The sequence below is a fragment of the Nicotiana sylvestris genome, chromosome 7 (assembly GCF_000393655.2).
Source record: "Nicotiana sylvestris chromosome 7, ASM39365v2, whole genome shotgun sequence".
Taxonomy (NCBI): Eukaryota; Viridiplantae; Streptophyta; class Magnoliopsida; order Solanales; family Solanaceae; genus Nicotiana; species Nicotiana sylvestris.
The window spans coordinates 83,658,352-83,680,839 of NC_091063.1; positions in this window are offsets into that span (position 1 = coordinate 83,658,352).

Sequence of the window (22,488 nt, forward strand, 5' to 3'; positions counted from 1 at the left end):
TTCGATTGGTACCTGTTATGGACGTCGTCCCAAGTTATCACTGGGTACTCCACCAAAATTTTCTTTAGTTATGGAGAGGCAACAGAACTTCGGAGATTGAGACCATGATTGAATGCCTGAACGACCCAATTGTCCACAACTGGTAGCAGATCCATCCGTTCCATCTGGAATCTTGACACGAACTCCCTAAGCATCTCGATATCCCTTTGTTTGACCTTGAAAAGATCATATTTTCTGGTCTCGACCTTGATGTCTCCAACATGTGCCTTTAAAAAAGCATCTGCAAGCATAAAAAATGATTCAATGGAATTTGGAGGTAAGTTGCGATACCATATCATTTCCCCCTTGGAAAAAGTTTCCCCAAACTTTTTCAGCAACACTAACTCGATTTCGTCATTTTCCAAGTCATTTCTTTTGATTGCGGATGTATAAGAGGTTACATGCTGATTTGAATCCATGGTACCATTATACTTGGGAATGACGAGCATTCAAAACCTCCTCGGGATTGGCTCCGGTGCCGCACTCGAGGGGAAGGGCTTCTGGATAAAACTTTTAGAGTGCGGTCCCTTCAATATCGGTGGTGCTCCCCGGGATCTAATCGTCCCTGGAGTTGTATCATTCCACCTTTTGTCGTTGGCCTCAATATTTTTCTCACCTAAATGCACCCGTTTTTTAATGCTTCGAGCATCTTCATTACCTCTGAAGTTTCTCCGGGCTCGACTTCACCCGATATCACGACAACCCGTTTGTCTCTCCGAGTATTTTTCGGTGATTGCTTGGGCTCGACCCTATTAGGGGCGTGGCTTTGGTTCTGCAGTAGTGTCATTGATGTATGTTAAGCCTGCAACATTCAAAAATAAATTTTAGGCTCACCCCATCACCTTCACCTTCGAGCTCTTCTCAAGCCGTTAGTCGGGGTCCCCCGCGAACACTTTTTTCCGGATCAGTTGGCAAATTGATGTTGATAGACACTTGCGAGTTAGTATTGACTAGGTCAGCATCTGGGACACTATTGGGATCAGCAGGAGGTACATCATTACTGGGCATCACATTATTATTTTCTCCGTGATGGTCTGACTCAGCGTCAATGTTCAGGTGAGCACACAGAGAGTTTGACATCCTTAGGCTGGCCTAGAATTAAGATTTCAAAGAACAAACGTAAAATAGGGTGTGCTATGGAGATTCGTTTTAAATCACCACTATTATCCTTAGCCCCACAGTGGGCGCCAAACTATTTACCCCAAAAATGAGTAACAGTTAAATTTTTATACGGTTTAAAGGATACGTGATATAATCCAATACATAATTAAGAATAAAAGATAAATAAATTAAAGAAAAAATAAATGATAAAATCAATTGCAATATAATGACCAAAGTTGATCTTAGATTGAACAGTGGAACCTATTCCCGATTGGGCCCTCGGTACAAGCTTGGTCACAAATGAGTAATGTCTTGAACAATAGCTAGAAGACAAAAGTAAACATTATTCCTTTGAAATGCACGTGATACAATGTGTCAGACTAAAGAAAAACATCCTCATTATATAATAGGAAAGTTTTAGCCCTAGTACAAGTCTAAAAAAGGTAAAAATCTTGTTTTTCTAGTAATTGTTGATCTAAAATTATACCGAATGGGATTCGCGCGTAAAATACGGTCGAGGGCGAATATTACGACCTCATATCTATCGTGCATAACCTTTCACCGTGTCTCCCAACGTCCAGAAGCCATACTTGTTCCGGGGTACGTCGCATTATCGTGCCTCCCCTTCATTCTCTCATTGGGGAATCGGGGAAATTCTACCCCCGACTTTACTCATGCACATATTTGTTTACCGCTGAACGATATAACATAAATATACACTTTATGCGTGTTATATTAAAATAAAAATCATAGAAGTATGGTAGATTTTGTGATAAATTTATAAAACAATCATTTTATTTAAAATTTTAATAAATTTGAATTATAATTTATAATGAGGTATAACAATATTTAAATTATAGGTTAAATCATTAAAAATGGCATATACCAAAAAAAGAGTATTACATAGAGGAATTGAAAATGATAAGGGCAAAATAGACATTGTATAGAATAAAGTTGGGGAGGGGTGAGGAGAATGATAATTTTTCAAATTTAAGGGGAGGAGAGTTTGATTTTTAAAAGCAAATTTGGGGTGTAAATAATTTTCTCTCCCTTTTCATATTTATTACACCTTTTAGCATTGAATATTTTCGTAGCCAACCAAATAAAGCAATAAATATGTGGTCCTATATTTTGTGGGGTAATTACAAGTACCAATTATACTTGATGAGAAGAATGTACTGATTCTTTGATATACATGGAAAGCACATAAGGAACTCATAATCAATCCCGAGTCAGTTGGCTTGGCCGAAGATTGAAGAACTCTTATTTGCATGAGGCTAATCCCTGCCTCCCTATCTGTATGAGGCTAATCCCTGCCTCCATACTTGCATGAAGCTAATCCTTGCCTCCCCATTTTCATGAGGCTAATCCCTGCCTCCCTATCTACATGAGGCTAATCCTTGCCTCCCTATTTGCACGAGGCTAATCCCTGCCTCCATACTTGCATGAGGCTAATCCTTGCCTCCCCATTTGCATGAGGCTAATCCCGGCCTCCCTATCTGCATAAGGATAATCCTTGCCTCCCTATCTGCATGAGGCTAATCCCTGCCTCCATACCTGCATGAGGTTAATCCCTACCTCTATATCTGCATAAGGCTAATCCTTGCCTCCATACTTGCATGAGGCTAATCCTTGCCTCCCCATTTACATGAAGCTAATCCTTGCCTCCCATATTTGCATGAGGCTAATCCTTGCCTCCCCATTTGCATGAGGCTAATCCCTGCCTCCATATCTGCTTGAGGCTAATCCTTGCCTCCATACTTTCATGAGGCTAATCCTTGCCTCCCCATTTGCATGAGCTCAATCTTTGCCTCCCATATTTGTATGAGGCTAATCCTTGCCTTCCTATCTGCATGAGGCTAATCCTTGCCTCCATGCTAATCCTTACCTCCATATTTGTATGAGCCTAATCCTTGCCTCCATATCTGCATGAGGCTAATCCCTACCTCCACATTTGCATGGGACTAAGCATTGTCCCTCTTTGCATAAATATTGCTCTATTTCTAGTACTATCTATTTGCTTTTCAATCGGGCTAAGCTCTGCCCTCCATTTTACAAGACTAAGCCTTGTCTTGTTAACATCATATCATCTCATATCATGGGCTGAAATATCTCCAATCTATACAAAGGCATCATAGTCTAAAAGGCATCACCCTCATAGCCGGAAAATACCATGACATGGCTTGAGGATCCCTCAAATTTGTATATCATTATTCAAAGGCGTCATGGTTCGGAGGCACCATCTGCATGGCCCGAGAACACCATTTCATGGCCTGCGAATCCCCCACTAAACAATCCATGGCCCAGAACATCATGGTCCAAAGACATCATCTTTAACTGTCCAAAGACAACCTTCATGGTCCATAGGGAATCTGCATCATGTTTAAATTTTCGCACAAATACATGCCGGCAGCATCTTTTCATCTGCAGGTGAACAACAAGCAACCGCTATCCTAGCAGGAGCAAGTGAGCTCCAGTTCTTTTAAACTATCTCAACTTAACCGTTCTTGCATCTCGTGTCCGTTCTTGCAATGACTTCATCGGTATATTCCGCCAATGAATCCAAAACTATACATAGCCTGATTCCTGTAAAACCAGGGATATGTAGGTAGCTCAAAACCAAAGTTCGGCCTTTATCTTTCAAAACATCCCGTCCGGTCAAAATTGGTCATCATTTCTTTACCCGAAAACTCTTTCATCCTTCCCGGGTAAAGAGGGGCAGTTGTTGATACCCAATTTTTTTCTCATATATTTTAATACATATATATACTTTCAAAATAGCAAATATGTATTTTTAAGCATGCATAAACATTTTTTATAATTTTAAAAGCTCCAAATCAATTTATTTCTTCTCTTTTATTTATAAAATATCCAATAATTATCTTCCAAATTACTTTTGTGATGATTTAGTCATCTAAATTCTTTATTTATGCCAACATAGTGTTTAAATATTTTTAGTGCATTTTTTGTAATTATATTTACATTTTTAGGCTAAATTGCACATCTTTGCAATAATAGCCCATACTAATGCATAATTACATTATTGATGCATAAAATGGTCTTTTATATTTTTAAATATTAAATAACTTTTTTGAATCATTTTAGTACACGAAAATATTTTTGGAACTCATTTATTATTGTTATAAAATACGTAGTTATTAAAAATGACTATTTAAAATCTGGCCTATTTGTATTTCAACTTTAGCCCTATTTCAACCCAATACCAGCCCAATTTCAATTTAAATTTACCCTGCCCAAATCCTAATACCCGATCCGGCCCCAAAACCCTTTCAATCTCGGCCATTGATCATAGAGATCAACGGCCACAAACAACCCTTATCTAAAATAAACCAAACGACCCCCCCCCCACCAAACCCTTTCATTTCACATCGTCCGCTGCCCTGAAATCCCTCTCCTCTCTCAAATTCTCTCAAACCTAACCCTAATGGAACCTCAACGTCGCTCATCTATGGCTATCTATGGTGGTTTCTCACCACCCTCATGCCCCTAGTAGCCTCTCTCACATTGGTATTGCCATCTTCAGGATCCTCAAGGGACCAGGGTTAGTTGGCTTGCATCTATGGCTTCTTTCTCGCCTATTTCAGGCTGTTCCATTGTGATTCCGAGTAAGATCGTCCTACATCGACTATGATCTATGGGTTTCTAAGCATGTTTCTTCACATTTGTGTTGTTCTCTTCGAAACCCTAATTTCTGTCTTCTGAACCTCTTAGATCTGTACAGATCTGAGATGATTTAGACTTGTTTCATATGAGTTTTACAATAACCTTGTGATTCTTTACAAGAATCGTAAGATTTTCGAGTGATTTTTTCATCTTTCTTAAACTAGGGTTTCCGAAAATTTCTTTTTTTTTTCAAAAAATCTGGTGATCTTTGAGTGATCGATCTTTTGCTTCTTACGTGTTTTGACTGATTTCATAAGTTTGTTACAAACTTAACTCGCTTGTATTGAAATCCCTAATTTTTGACATTCTTCGTTTGGTTTCTGAGTACTGGTATATTGACTGTATTACTGATTTGGTTCTTGTGATTTCTCTTTAGCCATTTGAATGTCTCGTGGTTTTCTTATCCTAATATGCCTCTTTTTCTCCTCTGCTACTTGTGATATTCACTAGTCTAGCTGGCTAAAAGCCAAGGCTAGACATTGGAACTACATCTACTTTATACTGTACTCTTTTCTTCAACTGGTATGTCTCTAGTTAAATTTTGAAATCCAAACCTATGTGTTTCATTCCTACACTAGTTTATCAGCTATAAATTCAACTTGTATTCCTGCTTACTTCTTTGCCTAGCATGTCTAAACTCTATCCTGTTCAATGTATGATTAGCATATCTACACTTCACCTAGTTATTTGATACTTAACCAGTATGTTTGGGAATATCTGTTCAATCCCCTAATTATGTGATCATGTTGGCTATTTGATGTATGTGATTGACCCTGCTGTATGTTTAATCATGTTCAAGACATGTCAGGCTTTCTGTATTACAATTGTGATCTATGCCTTAACTATTTACTGTCCATGACTAGCCTGCTAAGTCTCTAAGACCCTAAGTGTTTTATGCAGTTTGTTGACTATATGCTTCCTCTATACCCTATCCATGTACCCCCAATGTGACTCTTATGTGACCCAATCCCTTTATCCCCCATGTGAGATCTATTTGTTGAGTGTTTCTGAATCTAGATGTTTTATGACCAATTGATTGTATGTTGTCTTCAAAAGAGTTTTGGTACTCTTCTCAAACTGTCTTTTACTACAAAACTATTTTCTGTTTCAGAAAACCTTTTCACTCCTAAAGTCATCTCTGTACTATTTTCAAAACCTTTTCAAAACTATGTTATGCAATTCTATTTACTCTTAGAATACTAGGTCCTGCCCCTCTGATATGTGTACTGCCTTGAGATCCTTGAGATCTCTCTGAACTCTGGCATGTCAAAGCTGCCCTTTCCACACTGCACCTAAATCGGTTATTATTTGAGAAAACGTCTAGGTATGAGCACTGTCCGGGATCCTTGAGATCCTTAGGGAACTCTGACACACATAGACACGAATTTGGCTATAGAACTTTGGGCATTTGAGGCTTGGAAGTCATTTAGTCCTACTACAGGCTCCCTACAGATTAATTTTCTATTTATGTAAATTTGTCATTTGATTCATTGGTCTGTAATAATTATTGTAAACAAATAGTGGGGTGATTAGTGAAAAAGTGAGGGTAGTTATATATATTGGGTATATTGTGTAGATATTATGCCTATAGGGCCCATGTTGATTCAAATGTGTTTTTTATGTTTGTTTTTCTTCCACACAATTAGAAATCATGCCTAAAGGATCTAAAATGGCTTTAATAATAGATATCATGCCTATAGGGTTAAAATCAGCTCTATAGATACAATGCCTATAGGGGTTTCACTTTGGTTAAATGAATGTTGTTTGTTTTACCTTATGCTTAATTAGAAGTCATGCCTATATGACTTAAAACAGTTTAGTCAGTTCAATTCGTGTTTATATATTCTGAAGTGGTTTAATTAACTAAATCTGTCCGTTTCTTTAAAAGTTTTCAAACGTTGCCTCAATTAAACGCCACTAGAAAGCATGTCTATAGGATCTCAAGTTGTCTGTTTTTTCACTATTTTACTGTATTCCTAATCAATATAGATATCATGTTCGTAGGACATCACTATTATGCGTTTAGGCAAGCCTATAGGGTGATTAAAATCCTGCAACTATAAAAAATGCGCTTTGTTATTTGAGACTGCTCACATTCAACACGTCTAAAATCAGTAGTCAAGCTGAATAGTGCTTTGACACTTTGCCTTAATTTTATGTTGTATAATCTCTGCTCACCTAGATATCATGTTCTAGGGTTTTTCTCCTAAATACGTAAAACTGTTGTTTGAGATGTGCACTTATTTGTCCTGTTTGTGGAGTTAAATGTGAGCCTTTAATTGTTCCTTCTTTAAATGCAGTCCTAATTGTTTTTGATTGACGCCTGAACGTTTCTCCTTTTAACACCTTAGGATAGTCTAGAACTACCTAAAACTAGAGGTCCTAAATACCTCCAGGGCCACGAGGAAGGGACGGGTAGTGCATGCATAGGATATTTTCAAGGTTACTAGAACGCTTTAGGCTATGACCAAGGGGAGGGAATTGGGTAGTAAGGATATGATGGCTACGCGCTAATGTCATGTGTAGCCCCTCATTGAGGAGTGATTACCGGGCATTGTGTGGGGTGATCCTGTAGTCTAACCAACCTAGGACCCCTCTTTCCCAATTCCCGTTGTTTAAATTTTACTTTCCTTTATATATGTTCCACTTGTTAAAGTCTTTTCCCTTTGTTTCATTACTTAAATCGTACATTTGCTTTAAAATATCAAAATATGCCTTTACTTGAAAGTATATGTTAAAACTATTTATTTGTTAGAATGACTAATTCACATAAGTATAAGTTCGTCCATGACCCATCGTTGTGGACCAAGAGGGGTGCCTAACACCTTCCTCTCAAGGTTATTTCGAGCCATTACCCTAAATCTCTGGTAATGCAAACTAGTCTTAGAGTTAAGCGCTCTAGGTGCCCTAACGCACCATAATCCGTGAGGTAGTGACTCTTCAAATACCCAAATCCCAAAAGGAATTGAGTTATTACCCCATGAACATCAAAACCCGGACTTCCCCGTCAAAAAGGGAAAAAAGGGGGCGCGATAGCATGGCGACTCTGCTGGGGATATTTAGGCTCTTACCATAACGAATTTATCTTGTTGAATTAGTCCAAGCATGCCTTATCCCATACCCTTTCCCTAATTTGTATTTAATTGTTTATTTTCAAGCATTTATGATTCTTTTCCAGAAACTAACTTGCCACTTTGTTTTCTTTTTCTGTAACTGTCTTTCAATTATTTAAATACTGTATTTATTCTTCCTACGTGCAAATAACTGATAACATGCCATTTATTGTTGCATAAATCATGCTCCACATCATATCCCACTCGTGCGTATTAAATCCTATAGCAACGCTTGATGAGTGGTTGCGTTTTTCCTATTTATTACCTTTAAATTCGGAAAGGCTTATTTGTGGTAAAACTAGTCGATCAGTGGTGCAGTCGGTTCCGTGCCTTTCCCTTTCAAGTTATCCGCTTGAGGGTACCAGTCTAGACCCCCATAGTAACCTTACTCTAATTGAAACTGTGCATGCATCATAGTCAAACCTAGCCGGATTAATATGATGTCCACATAATGATCGGTTAAGATGAGCCTTATCCAAAAGTCCACCGGGGTTTCCACAATCCCAACGGACACAACCACGTTTTATGCATTAATTTGGAGAACTAAATGCCAATATTCTAATCATGAATGTATAAATAGTCGAGTCTGGTGGGGAAGAAGGGCCTAACCTTTTTGTTTTGCAGAAAATGAGGCACGAGGTCCCTAGATTCGGTATGGTTAGCAACATTCCACCATTGCTGCTAAATTAGTGGGAGAACCTTTCCTCAAGTGACAAGAAACATGTAAGTACTTGGGCAATTTGCCTTCTCTACTAGACATTCAGCCAAACGATAGGTTGATTGAGGCTGCCACTTTGTCCTGGGACAGTGAAAGGTCTATGTTCCATTTCGGCGACATAGAGATGACTCCACTCCTAGAGGAAATTGGGGGACTTGCGGGATTGACTTGGGATAGCCCTGGGTTGTTGGTACCGGAGAATCATACTGGTAAAGGGTTCATAAAAATGATGGGGCTGAAGAAAAATGCTGACTTAGGATGCCTGGAGAAGTCCTGCATACCCTTCGAATACATGTATGAGAGATATGGCCATAGCAAGTCCTTCTGTATCTTCTATGACGAGCTTTCTATCACTTCTCTGGGCCACATCCATCGTAGAGTGTTCGTGTTCATTATGTGTTTCTTGGGCCTGATAGTGTTCCCAATGAAAAGGGAAAAAACCATACTAGGTTGGCCATGGTCGCCAATACTTTGATGGAGGGGATCAATGGGCAAACATACATTATAGTCCCCATGATCATAGCCAACATCTACAGGGCTCTGGAGCGCTGTCAAAGAGGGGTCAAGCATTTCGAGGGTTGTAACATGTTGCTGAAGTTGTGGTTATTAGAACATCTTCAAAAAGGTCACCATCGCCAAGAATTTCCGTAATGGATTGGAACGACCATATTGCCTTCCATCACCCCAAGCGGATGACTTACATTTCGTATAGGTTTGCTCAGCCGGAAAGCGCCAAAGAGTGGGTAGAGTTCTTCGACAATCTGACCGAGGAACAGGTGCAATGGATGTTTGAATGGTTCCCAACAGATGAATTCATCATCAGATACAGGGATGCTCCACACTTGGTGTTGATTGGGTTGAGAGGGATATACTCTTATGTCCCTATCCGAGTTATGAGGCAAGCAGGCAGGAAATAGGTTGTACCCAGGATTGTCGAAATGAGCCATTTTAGAGCAAACTTTCAGGATGATGATGTCCCTTACAAGTGCCAAGCTCAGCACATGTGGCACTACAAGATCATTGTGGAAAAGAACACCATTGACCCAGAGAGGTATCATGCAGTGTGTGAACCTCTCTACCCAGCATGGTTAGAAGACAATCTGAAGGGAATGGAGATGCCAGGAATTGGTTGAAGGGATAGGATCATAGACAAAGAAGATGAGGCTCAAGTCAAATACAACAGGCTGCACAAGAAGGTCCATGACTCTAAGAATGAGCACCGGGAAATACACGAGAGAAATATGAGGTTGATCGACGAGTGGAAAGAAATGGCTATCACTTCCAACAAAAAGTTGGAATATCTGGAGCGAGGATTAGTGGAGCTAGAGGGAAAAGTCATAAAGAGGATTGAGAATTTCTAGAATGCTGAAGGAAGTGAAAGAGGACATCTGGACAGAACCTACCTGTTGTTGGGTCTGCGCGAGCTGGGGAACCTGTACGGTCAAATCTGGGGAAGGTCCTTCTGGGATCAAGTAGGCTAGATTTATTTACTTTCCTAAATGTAATAAGGCCAAGTGCCAATAGTGACTTACTTTTCTATTGTCTTAGTGTCGTTTTGGGATTCGTCTATTTTCACATTATGAAATGAAGCATTTATTAGCATCTAAAGTTCTCCAAATTTACTTGTCGCTAGGCCTACATCGGGCACAACGAGGCTCCCAAATTAGAACACAAATTTACATTCCCGCAATATGTGTTTAAATATTGCGAACATTTCAGAATCCTTACTAACTTGTTTACCTTTTCATTTTTTCTTTATTTCTTATTCCCATCCCCTAAGGTTGGTTCGCTCATACTGGCATCGTCAGCATATCACACCAGATCTAGAGGCCCTCCACCTCCTCCTCCTCCAAGTAACACAAAAGGCAAAGGAAAAGCAAAGATGGACAATTTAAGTGGTATTCGAGAGGATAATGCTGAGAACGCAGAAGCTTCAGATGGTCAGAGTACTCCGGCACCAAATGATCTAGTCTTGAGGTTAGAGCAAAAGATATTGGAGCTACAAGGAGAGCTTGATCAGGTCCGTAACTTGGCAAACTTGTCACTCACCCTGAACGTCCCCGACATCAACCAACAAAATACAAAGAACACAGCACCTCCCCAAAACACACCAAACCAACATCCGCAAAACCCTCCCGCACCGCATCAATACGCAACCCCACCCCAAAATCTCAACCCCTTACCAATACCAACTCCGCCACAACATCACCATCAACCAATTCAGTACCCACCAACCACCACTTACCATACTCCCCAAAACACACCACAACCGATTCCCGATCCTCAAAACTCAACCAATGACCATCATTACACCCAAGTCCCTGACACCCATCAAAGCAACCCTATATACATAGAAACAGTACCTCACTCGATCCAACCAATATCCTATACACCGGAATCCTCCAAGAAGGACCTGCTCATTAAAAACATGGCTGAAGAACTCAAGAAGTTGACGAGTCAAGTTCAGGGTGTCGAAGGCGGCAAAGGAATAAAAGGGTTGAACTATGAAGACCTATGCATACAGCCAGATGTAGAACTGCCAGAGGGGTATAAACCTTCCAAGTTCGAGATATTTGATGGTACAGGTGATCCCAGGGTTTATTTGAGGACCTATTGTGACAAGCTTGTCGGGTCGGAAAGGATGAAAAGATCCGGATGAAACTCTTTATGAGGAGTCTTACTGGAGATGCTCTATCCTGGTATATCAGCCAGGATCCCAAGAAGTGGTCCAATTGGGTGAATATGGCGTCCGATTTCATGGACCGATTCAGGTTCAACACAAAGAATGCACTAGATGTTTTTTACATCCAGAATCCTAATAAGAAACCCACCAAAATCTTCCACGAGTATGCTACTCGTTGGAGGTCAGAAGTGGCCAAGGTTAGGCCATCTTTGGACGAGGAATAGATGAACAAATTTTTTGTTAGAGCACAGGATCCGCAGTACTATGAAAGATTGATGGTTATTGAAACCCATAAGTTCTCCGATATCATCAAGCTTGGGGAAAGAATTGAGGAAGGCATCAAAAGCGGGATGGTAACGAATTTTAAGGCATTACATGCCATAAACAAGGCGTTACAATCAGGCGGCATATCAAAGAAGGGAGACGTTGGGGCAGTAATGGTAGCCCATGGCCCAAAATCTCCACTTACCTATCAAACACCTCCACCCATATATCAAACACCTCCACCCACATATAAAACACCTCCGCCCACATACCAAGCATCACCGCCTACATATCAGCCTTCATCTCTCTGATATTCCCAACCAGCCACTGTCCATCACACCTATAACTCCCAACCATCCCATTTACAATCACCTCCAACTCGCCAAAACTTTCCAAGACCAAGACCCAATTTCAACCGCAAGCCACCCAGACAATACACCACCATTGCTGAACCCATCGACCAACTGTATGAAAGGTTGAAAGTTGCTGGTTATGTCACCCTCATTCCTATTGTGGCATTAGAGAATCCATCCCAATGGGTTAATCCGAACAAAACTTATGCGTACCACTCCGGTATGAAAGGGCACACCACTAATGAGTGCTGAACATTGAACGATAAGATCCAGATGCTAATTGACAACAAGGTCATACAGGCAAAGGAAGCCGCACCCAATGTCCGCAACAACCCCCTCCCTGATCATAGAGGTGGTGGGGTACATGTGATAGAGACGAACGAAGAATGGGACCCTGAGGGGTTGATTGGGCCTATTCAAGAAGGTGATGACTTTAAAGTTGCAGTCACACTTACTCCTATTGTGGTACAGACTCAGTCACCAATCAAGGTTGAGGTAGCTGCACCGGTTCCATTTGAGGTAGAGGTAGCTTCACATATGGCCACCCCCGCTCCATTTAAAGTAGAAGTGGTCACACCTTTCACAGTGACATTATCAACCACACCTCCTTTCGACTCAAAAGCAATACCTGGGATTACGTTGCCGAAGCTCGACGAAAGGGAAAGGAAAAAATGGAGGAATCCGATGCTACACAAGGAATGACTAGGACTGGAAGAGTCTATACACATGAACATTTGGGAGGACCAAGTAAGGATGCCACTACCAAGCAGCATGTCATTGATACAGGGCCAAATGAACTGTGGAGGAAAGTACAAGCAAAGGAGTATTCCGTTATTGACCATCTGAACAAAACCCCAGCTCAGATATCCATCCTGTCACTGTTGCAAAATTCAAAGGTGCATAAGAATATTTTAATGAAAGTGCTGAGTGAAGCTTATGTACCCAATAACATCACCGGCATAGAGATGGCCAATATGGTAGGGCAAGTACTAAAAAGTTATAAGATCATATTCCACGAAGATGAGCTACCACCTGAAGGGTTGAATCACAACCGAGCATTGCATATTACAGTGCAATTTGAAGACAAATTCATTGCCAAGGTTTTGGTTGACGGAGGTTCAAGCCTCAATATTTGTCTGTTAGACACTATGAAAAGGTTGGACAAAGGTTTTCATGAAATACGAGTAGGAAGCATGAACGTGAAAGTTTTTGGTGGGTCTAAAAGAGCCACGATTGGGGAAATTAACCTGTGCTTGCAGATGGGGCCAACTTGGTTCGACGTCCAGTTTCAGGTGCTCGACATACCGGCCTCATACAATCTTCTGTTGGGCCGACCATGGATCCATGCCGCCGAGGCTGTGGCATCCACACTACATCAGGTCGTGAAATTCGAATGGAATCGCCAGGAGGTGATCATTCACGGAGATGGGAGTAACCCTATTTACACCAATCAACCCATCCCGGTCATTGGACATAGAAGAAGGTTAGGAGGGGAAACCTATCATCACATTGAACCTGTCAATGCCGTCGAGAAAGATAAATGGTGGAGCAGTAAAATAGAAAGCATATTTTCATGGTCTGGGTATGAGCCCGGCAAAGGGCTGGGGAAGAATCTCCAGGGTATCAATAAACTAATACAGCTGAAGGGTCATGGTACTATCTTTGGGCTCGGATATTAGTACATATGGAAAGAATACAATGATTGGTCGCCTCCATAGCGCGGACCATATTACCCTCTCAAGCAACCAGTGTCACGTCTAGATCAAGCTTTTCACCAAGCTGATACAATATGGGGAACTATAAAAGAGAAAGCACTAGCTGGGTTAAAGAATCTGCGGAAAAGGGTTCAAAATGCCCCTAAACTATTGGAAAAGGTTTTAAAATACCCTTCATCCACCTATTGAGTTTAAAATACTCTTTCATCTACCTTTTTGGTTTACTTAAGCCCCTTGACCGTTCGGTTAATGTATAATTAAAAATAATTATTATTCTTTTTGTAAAACTTAAAAAAAAATTACAAAATATTTTCGTTTTTTTAAACTAATGCACCGGTAGTCCACTAATTTAGTAAAGTTTACTTCTTCTTTTTTTTCAAGTTTTTACAAAAAACAATTCAATTATTACAAAAAAATTATTTTTTATCATTTTTTCAGTTTTTTTAAAGTATTTTTTTGAAAAAACTGAAAAAGTTGTAAAAACAGAAAAAAAAATATTTTTAATAAAATATTTTCATTTTTTAAAAACTGCACGAAATATTTTTTTTCAATTTTTCAGTTTTTAAAATAAAAATAAAACGAAATGCTTTAAAAACTGAAAAACATGAAAATAAAATATTTTTCAAAAACGAAAAATGATGTTGAAAATATTTTTTTCAGTTTTTAAAAAACGAAAATATTTTATTAAAAAACTTTTTTTTTTGTTTTTACAAAAACGTTCTTTAAAAAATGAAAAAATACTTTTTTATAAAAACTGAATTGTTTTTTGTAAAAACTGGAAAAAAAAAGACTTTACTAAATTAGTGGATTATTGGTGCATTAGTTTAAAAAACAAAAATATTTTGCAAAATATTTTTTTGTAAGTTTTACGAAAAGAATAATTATTATTTTTAATTTAGCATTGACCTAACGGTCAAAGGGCATAAGTGAACCAAAAAAGTGGATGGAGGGATATTTTTAGCCTAATAGGTGGATGAAGGGTATTTTTAAACCTTTTCCAATAGTTTAGGAGAATTTTGAACCCTTTTTCGAAGAATCTGTTCTTGGAGGATGAAGACATGGACTGCAGTGCCATAATTGAGGAGGAGGGGGAAGAAGAAGGCCTCACTATTCAGACTGTGAAGAAGGGATCTATTATCAGGAATTGGACCGTCACACCGTCCCGGGTCCGCCGAGTCCCTGGGTAGCTTGGCAGATTTTATTTCTATAGCCATTCTAGGCATTTAAGATTTTTAGTAGTTTTGATTTAAAGACTTACTTGTTTCAAAATAAATGCTCGATTCATCGAGCCACACTTGTTTGGATGTTGTTTAATTTTAATCAAAATCATTTGCTCTTTATTATTCATTGCTATTTTCTACACTTTTTCTTTCTACAACGTCATTATTACTTTTCTTGATGAACCGGTGACTGTGACATATAATGAGGAAACGCAAGATGAGAATAGTGATTCAGATGAAGAAGATGAGATACCCGAGGAAGTTATCAGGGAAGTTGAAAACTTTGAGAATAAGCCTAAGTCCAATCTGGACAAACCGAAGCAGTAAACTTGGGGGACGTCGAGACCGTCAAGGAGACTTGCATCAGCATTCATTTTTCACCAGCAGAAAAGGAAGAGTACATCTCTTTCGTAGAAGAATATGAGGACGTTTTCGCATGGTCATATGATGACATGACTGATTTGAGCACGTCCATAGTGGCCCACAAGTTGCCTACTAATCCCATGTGTCCGCCAGTGAAGCAGAAACTCAGAAAGTTTAAACCAGACATGAGCCTGAAAATCAAGGAGAAAGTTACCAAGAAGGTCAAAGCCAAAGTTCTCAAGGTGGTCGAGTACCCAACCTGGTTAGCTAACATTGTGTCAGTTCCGAAGAAGGATGGGAAAGTCAGAGTATGTGTTGACTATCGAGATTTAAACAGAGCAAGTCCCAAGGACGACTTTCCATTACCAAACATACACATTTTGATCGACAATTGCGCCAAGCATGAACTCCAATCCTTTGTAGATTACTTCGCAGGTTATCACTAGATTTGGATGGACGAAGAAGACGCGAAGAAAATAGCTTTTATCACACCTTGGGCGGTATACTGCTACAAGATGATGTCGTTTGGTCTAAAGAATACTGGGGCTACCTACATGAGAGCCATGACAACCATCTTCCATGATATGATACACAAGGAGATAGAGGTGTATGTGGACGACGTCATTATCAAATCCAAGAGGGTCGCAGACCACATAGCGGACTTGAGAAAGTTCTTTGACAGGCTAAGGAGGTACGACTTGAAGCTGAACCCCGCAAAATGTGCATTCGGGGTTCCTTTAGGAAAGTTACTGGGATTCATCGTCATCCGTTGAGGGATCGAGTTAAATCCATCTAAAGTTAAGGCTATTTAGGAATTGCCACCACCTAGGAGCAAAAAGGATGTGATGAGCTTCCTAGGACGTCTCAACTATATCAGTCATTTCATAGCACAGTCCACTGTCATATGTGAACCTATCTTCAAGATGCTGAGACAAGTTGGACAGAGGATTGTCAGAAAGCCTTCGATAAAATTAAAGAGTACCCATCCACACCGCCAGTTTTGGTCCCGCCAACACCAGGACAACCTTTGCTACTCTATTTATCTATATTTGATGGAGCCTTCAGATGTGTTGTGGGACAACATGACGAGATAGGGAGAAAAGAGCAAGCCATATACTATTTGAGTAAGAAGGTCACGCCTTACGAAGTACGGTACTCTCTACTTGAGCGCACTTGTTGTGCTTTGACTTGGACGGCACAGAAATTGAGGCATTAGTTCTGTGCTTATACTACATACCTCATATCTAGGATGGACCCTTTTAAATATATATTTTAGAAACCCATGCCAACTGGAAAGTTAGCTAAGTGGCAGATACTGTTGAGTGAGTTCGCTATTGTCTACGTAACTCAATAGGCGGTCAAAGGGCAAGCATTGTCAGACCATCTTGCTGAAAACTCGGTGGGAGGAGAATACAAACCCTTGAAAATGTATTTTCCTGATGAAGAAGTGTCATTTACAGGAGAGGACATTACCTAAGCATATGACGGTTGGAGGATGTTCTTTGACGGAGCTGCAAATTTCAAAGGAGTAGGCATTTGAGCAGTTTTGGTATCAAAAACAGGTCATTATCTGGTATCTGCTAAACTCATATTTCCCTACACCAACAACATGGCAGAATATGAAGCCCGCATACTAGGGCTCAACATGGCAATCGACATGAACATTCAGGAGTTGCTGGTAATCGGTGATTCAGATTTGCTCATGCACCATCTATAAGGAGAGTGGGCCACCAAGAATTCCAAGATATTGCCATATCTGCACCATGTGCAGGAATTGAGAAAGAGGTTCACAAAGATAGAAATCCGACACGTACCCAGAATTCAGAATGAGTTTGTCGATGCATTGGCCACCTTATCATCTATGATACAGCATTCGGACAAGAATTTCATTGATCCCATCCTAGTGAGGATTCATAATCAACTGGCCTATTGTGCCCACGTTGAAGAAGAAACATATGGAAAATCTTGGTTCGATGACATCAAAGAGTATTTGGCAAAAGGAGAATATCCGGAGCATGCAAACCACACTCAGAAACGCACACTTCGGAGATTGTCCAATCACTTTTTCCATAGCGGGGGAAACTTGTACGGGAGAACTCCCAATTTCGGATTTCTAAGATGTGTCAATGGAAAAGAAGCTTCAAAGCTACTTGAGGACGTACAGGCTAGGACCTGTGGCCCGCACATGAATGGTTTTCTCTTGGATAAGAAGATACTTAGAGCCGGTTACTTTTGGATGACTATGGAGACAGATTGTGTCCAGTATGTCCGCAAATGCTACCAATTCCAAGTGCATGTCGATATGATAAAAGTGCCTCCAAATGAGCTCAATGCATCAAGCTCACCTTGGCCATTTGCCGCCTAGGGAATGGATGTCATTGGTCTGATCGAGCCCACTGCTTTAAATGGGCACAGGTTTATTCTGGTAGCCATTGATTACTTCATAAAATGGGTAGGGTTGCATCTTACAAAGCTGTCACCAAGAAAACCATCGCAAACTTTGTCAAAGAACGTATCGTTTGCCGATTTGGAGTTCCCGAGTCCATTGTTACTGATAATGCTGCCAACCTTAACAATGATCTGATAAAATCCATGTGTGAAACTTTCAAAATCAAACACAAGAATTCCACAGCCTATAGACCTCAGATGAATGGAGCCATAGAAGCTGGCAACAAAAACATCAAGAATACTAAGGAAGATGTAGAAAACCACAAACAATGGCACGAGAAGCTACCTTTTGCTTTGTTGGGATACCGCACTACAGTTCGCACATCAACTAGGGCAACTCCCTACATGTTGGTTTATGGTACCGAAGCTATCATTCCAGCCGAGGTAGAGATTCCTTCTTTTAGAATCATACAGGAAGCTGAACTCAGCGATGCAGAGTGGATAATGAGTCGCTACGAACAATTAACCCTTATCGATGGAAAGAGGATGAACGCAGTGTGTCACGGCCAACTTTATCAGAACAAAATGTCAAGAGCTTTCAACAAAAGGGTCAAACCAAGGCAATTTGCACCAGGACAGCTGGTTATAAAGAAGATCTTCCCACATCAAGATGAAGCCAAAGGGAAATTCTCTCCCAACTGGCAAGGTCCTTACATGGTTCACAGGGTGCTGACGGGAGGATCACTTATACTTGCAGAGATGGATGGAGAAATCTGGCCAAAACCAATCAATTTAGATGCAGTCAAGAGATACTATGCTTAGATTATTTACATTTCCTCATCTGATGTAATTGAACTACGCTTGAACTGATTCCCGTCTAAGAGGGGATACGTAGGCAGCCTTATGGGTTTAGTCATATCATAATAAAATTTCCCTTTCCCCCAAGATTAGAAACTGGGGCAGAATTTTGAGGAAGACCCTCAAAATTCCAGAGCAAGTCTAGCTAACGCCAACATATGTCAGACAATCAATTGGGGCAGAATTTTGAGAAGGATTCTCAAAATTTCAAATAAGGTTCAGCAAGGCCTATTACCCACAAACGGTCAAAGTATCATCTACAAAATTCTAACATAAGAGAGCTGCAATGCCTTTGAAATGTGTTACAGTCACTAGTTCATCTAAAAATCACTTGATATATCAATATGTTTCTAAAATGACACTATCTTTATCAATAATTGCATATTTTCGAAAACCCTATTTCTGGAACATTCAAGTGTTACCTAGGGAAACTTTAAAAGGCCTCCAGAACGAAGCAAAGCAAGGCCAGCAGACCAAAGCACGAACCAACCTCCCCATACGAAACTTACAAGTTTTCTTTGAGCGCAGGCATATGTGACGTAACGATAACATCCACAAATATATGCACGTAGCAAGATTACTATCAATCAAGCCATCAGACACTGAATGTATCTCCATCTAAGACATATGCTACTCTTATTTGCTTCCTGCTCTTTGCATAGAACTAAGCGTTGTCCCACATATCTGTATGAGGCTAATCCTTTCCTCCCTATCTGCATGAGGCTAATCCCTGCCTCTATAATTGCATGAGGCTAATTCTTGCCTCCCCATTTGCATGAGGCTAATCTCGACCTCCCCATTTGCATGAGGCTAATCCCTGCCTCCCTATCTGCATGAGGCTAATCCCTGCCTCCATACTTGCATGAGGCTAATCCTTGCCTCTCCATTTGCATGAGGTTAATCCCTGCCTCCCTATCTGCATGAGGCTAATCCTTGCCTCCCTATCTGCACGAGGCTAATCTCTGACTCCATACTTGCATGAGGCTAATCCTTGCCTCCCCATTTGCATGAGTCAAATCCTGACCTCCCTATTTGCATGAGGCTAATCCTTGCCTCCCTATCTGCATGAGGCTAATCCATGCCTCCATACTTGCATGAGGCTAATCCCTGCCTCCATATTTGCATAAGACTAATCCTTGCCTCCACACTTGCATGAGGCTAATCCTTGCCTCCCCATTTGCATGAGGCTAATCCTTGCCTCCCGTTATTTGCATGAGGCTAATCCTTGCCTCCTCATTTGCATGAGGCTAATACCTGCCTCCATATTTGCATGAGGCTAATCCTTGCCTCCATATCTTGCATGAGGCTAATCTCTGCCTTCATATTTGCATGAGGCTAATCCCTGCCTCCATATCTGCATGAGGCTAATCCTTGCATCCATACTTGTATGATGCTAATCCTTGCAACCCCATTTGCGTGAGACCAATCCTTGCCTCTCATATTTGCATGAGGCTAATCCTTGCCTCCCTATATGCATGAGGCTAATCCTTGCCTCCCTATATGCATGCCTCCATATTTGCATGAGGCTAATCCTTGCCTCCATATCTGCATGAGGCTAATCCCTCCCTCCACATTTGCATGGGACTAAGCATTGTCCCTCTTTTCACAAATATTGCTTTACTTCTACTACTATCTATTTGCTTTACAATCGGGCTAAGCTCTGCCCTCCATTTCACAAGACTAAGTCTTGTCTTGTTAACATCATATTATCGCATATCATGGGCTGAAATAATATCGCCAATCTATCCAAAGGCATCATAGTCTAAAATGCATCATCCTCATAGCAGGAAGACACCATGCCATGGCCTGAGGATCCCTCAAATTTGCATTTCATTATTCAAAGGCATCATGGTTCGGAGGCACCATCTGCATGGCCCGAGAACACCATTTCATGGCCTGCAAATCCCTCACTAAACAATCCATGGCCCAGGACATCATGATCCAAGGACGTCATCCTTAACTGTCCAAAGACAACCTTCATGGTCCAAAGGGAATCTGCATCATGTTTAAATTTTTGCTTAAATACATGTCGGTAGCATCTTTTCATCTGCAGGTGAACAACAAGCAACCGCTATCCTAGAAGGAGTGACCTCGCTCCAGTTCTTTCAAACTATCTCAACTTAACTGCTCTTGCATCTCGTGTCCCTTCTTGCAATGATTTCATCGATATATTCTGCCAATGAATCCAAAACTACACATGGCCTGATTTCTATAAAACCAGGGATATATAGGTAGCTCAAAGACCGGAGTCCGGCCTCTATCTTTTAAAATATCTCGTCCCATCAAAATTGGTCATCATTTCTTTATCCGAAAACTCTTTCATCCTTCCCGGATAAAAAGGGGCAGTTGTTGATACCTAATTTTTTCTCATATATTTTAATACATATATATACTTTTCAAATAGCACATATGCAGTTATAAGCATGCATAAATATTTTTTATAATTTTTCTATAATTAAAAGCTCCAAATCAATTTATTTCTTCTCTTTTATTTATAAAATATCCAATAATTATCCTCCAAATTACTTTTGTAATGATTTAGTCATCTAAATTCTTTATTTATGCCAACATAGTGTTTAAATATTTTTAGTGCATTTTTTGTAATTATATTTATATTTTTAGGCTAAATTGCACATCTTTGCAATAATAGCCCATACTAATGCATAATTACATTATTGATGCATAAAATAATCTTTTATATTTTTAAATATTAAATAACTTTTTAAAATCATTTTAATACATGAAAATATTTTTGGAACTCATTTATTATTTTTATAAAATACGTAGTTATTAAAAATGACTATTTAAAATCTGGCCTATTTGTATTTCAACTTTAGCCCTATTTCAACCCAATACCAACCCAATTTCAATTTAAATTTACCCTGACCAAATCTTAATACCCGACCCGGCCCCAAAACCCTTTCAATCTCGGCCGTTGATCATAGAGATCAACGGCAACAAACAACCCTTATCTAAAATAAACCAAACGACCCCCCCCCCAAACCCTTTCATTTCACATCGTATGCCGCCCTAAAATCCCTCTCCTCTCTCAAATGCTCTCAAACCTAACCCTAATCGAACCTCACCGTCACTCATCTATGGCTATCTATGGTGGTTTCTCACCACCCCCTGGGCCCCTAGTAGCCTCTCTCATGTTGGTATTGCCATTCCAGGGTCCTCAAGGGACCAGGGTTAGTTGGCTTGCATCTATGGCCCTTTTATTGCTTGTTTCAAGTTGTTCTATTGTGATTCCGAGTAAGATTATCCTACATCGACTATGATCTATGGGTTTCTAAGCATGTTTCTTCACTTTTGTGTTGTTCTCCTCGAAATCCTAATTTCTTTCTTCTGAACCTCTTAGATTTGTACAGATCTGAGATGATTTAGACTTGTTTCATATTAGTTTTACAATAACCTTGTGATTCTTTACAAGAATCGTATGATTTTTGAGTGATTTTCAGAAATTTCTTTTTTTGAAAACATCTGGTAATCTTTAAGTGATTGATCTTTTACTTCTTACGTGTTTTGATTGATTTCCTAAGTTTGCTACAACCTTAACTCACTTGTACTGAAAGCCCTAATTTTTGACATTCTTCGTTTGGTTTCTAAGTACTGGTATATTGACTGTGTTCTTGATTTGGTTCTTGTGATTTCTCTTTTAGCCATTTGAATGTCTCGTGGATTTCTTACCTAATGTGCCTCTACTGAGTTTCTTAGTTCAACTTTTTACTGATTCTATATGTTTGTGTTCATTTCGACTATTCATTCTAACTTTTTATGTAATTTTCTCTTTGATTGAACCCTTAATTATTCTGAAGTCCTTATTTTCTGGCTTGATTTGAGCACTTTTCCTTAACGAAACTTTGATTCTTGAACAACTTACGTTAATTAATTTTTTTACTTGCCTTATTTGTTATTTTGTTGATTCTTACTGATTGTTTCCTTAATTGAAACCCCTGTGCATTCACCCCTAATTACCTACTCTGTAT